Raw genomic sequence first — 4886 nt, 5'->3', positions numbered from 1 at the left:
GTAATGGCACAGCTAGCTACTGGGTGACTTTATTCACCCGCTTCGGCTGTTATCAGTCCATACAATGGGCGTTATTAGCACAAACCAGTCCCATAGATATGGACCATCTCCTGCTAGATTGTTCAGAAGGTTGTTCTCATCCATCCAGATGGAGGATCACTAACAGGAGCGTGGAAGACTCCAGAATCCACTCTGGCTGGAAACCGGTGGATATGCAGTGTTTACAGGTAAGACCATTTAAACGGACAGCATTTATAGAATGACTATTAAAAGTCAGCGAGTGTCAGTAATGTTAATGTGGTTATGTTAGTAATACACCGAGTGCTAATATAACAGCTTTAAGATGCATTTGTAGATATTATTACGTGTTTTACCGTCTTTATGGTGCTAGCTTAAAGTTACGGTGTAAACGTTAGCTTATATTGGAGTAAAGCTGTTACTGGTTAAACGATGTTAGCACAGAAATATTAGCTTCTGTCATGACTGATGAAGTTACTAGTTAATAAAGTTTTCAGTAAAGTGTTTAATCGCAGCCACAGACTGACAGCAAATATCTCGATTAGCTTCAGTGCATCTGTAATAAATATGTGCAAGTTTCAGTGCTTCGTTTAAACTGTATGATACTTATACTGACCCAGGGTCAGTGTAAAATACAATCCTAGCTGTGTGAACAAAGCCTGGCTCCTTTAATCCTGCATGACAAACCTCAGGATGCAGGTTATTATTACTCTTTCCTGCTGGCACACCTGTCACACCTGAGAGTCAGCTAGAAACGTACAGTGACGTGGACATCATGCAAAGACTGCCAGACTCTGTAATACTGCAAATGATCAGTGACTCAGGTTAACACTAAACTTTAAACCTCTGTGTCTCTGTGTGCTGAACATCTAGGATTGAGTCAGGCTGCATCAGCTGAAGCTGTTATTTGTATATATCAGTATTTTTTATTCAGGTGTGGGGAAAATACGTAAGACTGCAGTGAAGCGATGCACCAGATTAATCCCGGTCCAAAGGTATCGTACTTAAATCAGACTACTGATCCAGCCACATCAGCCTTTTGTGAGGTCTGTTTAAAGTAGACTAAAAGTGAACTGCAGGTTCCTGAGAGGTGGACTGTGAGCACAGAAACACATGTTCATACATACAGCTGCAGCAAACTTACATTAATTTTAAATAGATTTGTTACTCTTATGTCTGTCTCTGTGTTAGTCCTCTGACAGACTGGTGACCTGTCCAGATGTGTTCTACCTATGACTACTGGGACAGGCTCTAGCCTCTGTAATAGAAATTTTCTCTTAGTCTCATTTAAAGTATTTAAGTGCTTATGCATATGCTTAGTTGTGACACTGTTACTGTTCAGTGAAAGTTTCTAAAACTAGATGAACTTACTTCAGCGTCAGCAGTTTGAGAAAACAACTCCCTTTACAGGTGCTGATAAGGCCAAGGGCACAAAACAGCACAACCATTGATGCGTTAGGTTTCATAGCGAGACACGTGAAGTGTGGTGTGATCAGTTTAACTTCCTCCCTCTTCCTTGGAATGCATAAAGGAGCAGGAGCACGACCTCTGTGGCAGCGCTGACATGACTGAACTGTGATGTTTGATGTGTGTTGGTGCAGTAATAAATAGCTTGATCACAGCTCTTTCTGTGTTGCAGACTTTATTTGAGTCTGAATGTTGGATGTTGTGTATCTCGTGTTCTCTGGGCTTTGTTGTCCTCAGTCTTTTCGCAGGATCAGAAAACAAAACCAGGAGGCGCGTAAATGTTTCTTCTCCATGATGTTTCTTCAAATGTTTCTTCTGGATGATGATAAGACTGTGACACGGGATGCCACCTTTGGTCTTGTGATGAAGCAAAGCTCAGGAAGAAATGGGATTAAATGGTACCCACATGTGTGCTGCTGAGAAGGATGTACAGGGGCACCTGCAGCCAAATCCAAGCCTCAGGTTAGTTGTAGTTGCAGAACGCTACAGGACTGAGACATCTAAGGCATCAAATGTTTGATTAAACGGATGAAAAAGAGAAGTTTCTTCCCCATAATTATCACTTCTTAAAATCTGTAGCAACTTCAAGTCTGTCAGCGTGCTGAGCATGCTCAGAATGTGACAATATATTTTTGTTCAATATTTAATTTCTTTCAGTTGCAATTGTTAAATGAAAAAAAAATATATTCTTATAATTTAGCAAACTAATTTATCAAAAAAAAATATACATATATCTGTATTAGTTTTAATAAATTAATTTGACACCTGTATTGAAAATACCATATTGTATTCATACAGAATCAGTTTGGTATCATTGTTTGTCTGCTCACTGATTGCTGAAACTAAGAGCTACTTTGATCTGTTAAGATCTAAAGTATCCAAAGTTGAGCTCTGATGTTTCTTCACCCCTGTGTGTGATATGTGATTTCCTACATGCTGGCAGAGCAGAGCAGCAGTTTGTGCTCACAGATGGTGACGGTGTGGAGAGACGGTGGTGTTTCCTCAGAAGAACCAGCAGAGTCACAAAGGACACCAGTCCATCTCACCACCTTGACTCGCTGACTGATGCTCGTCTGCACTGCACAGAGGAAATCAACTGACCAAGGTTTGTCCAGTGACGTGTTATGAAATGTATATTTGTTTTATGCTTACAGATGTGTTTTTCTTGACAGAGGCTCTGCAGAGGTTAGACAAAGCAGAGAAAACACGTGCTTTACATTTTACTGTGATTTATTGAGATATTTGTTGCCTGATGTTCAGCAGGAATGGAGAAATAGAATCAAAGGGAGATGTTTTTCCTGTTTTTGTAATGATGTAAGTAAATCTTCAATATTATTTATTTGCTTGGTTATATTAGGAGTGTTTCTGAGTGAGGGGGAGAGGAGTCATCATCCAGGTAAAGTGACGTGGATCAGTGGATACACTTGTCTCCCCTTTAAAGGAGACGATCCAAGTCATCCTTAAATGTTAGTGCTTTCAAATACACAAACATTTTTAAAGGACAAAAATGAACATCCAACTTTGACTGTAATACAAAATAAATCTTTGCATGTGTGTTTTCAAACTCTCAGATGGGCAGCATATCAGTCTTGGACTGTCTAACCTGCAGCACTGAATGACCACCGCACATGAGCATGTTCCTGCAACATTCAGCATCTGATCCTTCATCTGTGTGCTGCTGCTTTTGGTAAGTAGAGTTACCCAACTCCAGTAACTCTAAACACATGCCATCCATTTCTAACGGCCTGGTTACTTCCTGTCAGTTACTTTAGAAACCATGTGGTCACCTGACCTAACACTCTTTCTTCTTCTTCCCCTTAATGTTCAAGTGTCACATGTCAAACAGCTGGAGAGGAAACTACACCAGTGTACTGGGATGTTTCAGCAACACGTGCCAGATGCTGTTCCTTCATGGTGACATCACCAGAGACAGCCCCGCCCACCTCAGGACCTCGCCATTGATCATGATGATTATAATGATGACAGCGAGCGGAACTGAGACTGTAAAAATCCACGACCAGAATGTTTCTTTCTAATTATTAATGAATACTGAGCCTCTTTCTGTGTTTTGTCTGTTTTGGTTGTTTTTTTTACCTCATTTGTTACTAACAAAGTTCACAAACTCACACAGTTTACATTCTGTATGTTTCCATCTTTACCAGCCACACTCTAACTGCATTTAAGAAAATAATCCTTAGAAATCGTTGTTTTTCTCTTTTGTAATTGATGATAATTCAGTGAATATACTGCACTGCTTCCTTTTATTGTGTCTCACATTGCTTTAAGTTTTTCAGTGTCCAGTTATTTTTTACTGCTGTTTGAATTCTCTGTATGTTTGACCCTGTAGACTGTTTGATGGACTGCTTGTCTTCCTGTTTGTTACCGCCGCCTGTTTTTTAATAAAGATTTGGATTTCTGACTTCAACACAGCCTCTGCGTGTCCTCCCTTTGTGTCCTCTTCCTCTGTGAATGTGTTGCATGTGTCACAGATTCATTTTATTAACAGCTTTCCCACAGTGAGTTGCATCAGCATTCATTCACAGCACATTTCAGAGGGATTCTGTCACGGTCCTGGGTCTCCTGACCCAGCGTTTTTAGTTCTTTGTGATTTTTGTATTATTGTACTTGTGTGTGATTTATTCTATGGCTTCTAGTTTTGATCCCTTGCCCTTCATGTCTCTCTGTGTCCCCTCTGTTCTGTGTAATTGTGTGTCTTTGCATGTTTGAGTTTCTTGTTTTCTGTCACTCTGCATTGTGCATTATGTTCTCATGGTTGGTTTTTTGTTACTCTCTCTAGTCTAGTCTCTTGTGTTCCCAGCTGAGTATTTCCCTGTGTATTTTGGTTCTTAGACCTCTGCCTTATGGTTTATGTCTCTGTATTTCTTAGTTGCTGTCTCCACTGTGTCAAGTTCGCGTCTCTGTGTGATACTTCCTGTTTTACTTTGATGGTCCGTGTCTCATGTGAATGCGTCCTGCTTTGCTTGTCTCGTCAGTCCTGATTTCTCCCAGCTGTGCCCTCCTTCTGTGTCTCATTCCCCTCGTTACTTCCCAGTGTATTTAAACCCTGTGTTTCTCTGAGTCAGTGTCGCGTCGTCCCTCATGCTGTGTGTGGATCTCCCTGTGAGTTCTTAGTTTATGGTTTCCCAGTTTAGTCTAGTTTTGTATGTTTGTTCTACCAGCAAATAAAGCTGTGTTTTGAGTTCACCTCCCCGAGTCTGTGAGTCCTGCATTTTGGGTCCAACTCCTGCCTGCCGCACAGCGATTCATGACAGATTCAGATTAATACAGTGATCTTACAGTCAGAATGATCCTGACAGACTGCCACTGTAAATGATCTTTCATCAGGTAAATTTAAAGTTCAGTATTTCAAAGCAGGAGTTATGAAGAATCATGCTAGCATT

General features: G+C 40.6%; 1 long non-coding RNA gene across 1 annotated transcript; it reads left to right on the top strand.

Annotated features, from left to right (window-relative positions):
- The first annotated feature begins 1670 nt into the window (after positions 1–1670).
- LOC143416152 (uncharacterized) lies at positions 1671–3931 on the top strand. The gene is made up of 5 exons (XR_013096527.1): positions 1671–1947; positions 2429–2590; positions 2843–2951; positions 3057–3172; positions 3315–3931. It is a non-coding gene; the product is annotated as an uncharacterized LOC143416152 (long non-coding RNA).
- The last annotated feature ends 955 nt before the right edge of the window (positions 3932–4886 follow it).

This window comes from Maylandia zebra, unplaced genomic scaffold, assembly GCF_041146795.1.
Source record: "Maylandia zebra isolate NMK-2024a unplaced genomic scaffold, Mzebra_GT3a scaffold25, whole genome shotgun sequence".
NCBI classification, from domain to species: domain Eukaryota; kingdom Metazoa; phylum Chordata; class Actinopteri; order Cichliformes; family Cichlidae; genus Maylandia; species Maylandia zebra.
The sequence above is the reverse complement of the archived record's forward strand: the minus strand, read 5'-3'. Positions and strand labels throughout refer to the sequence as shown.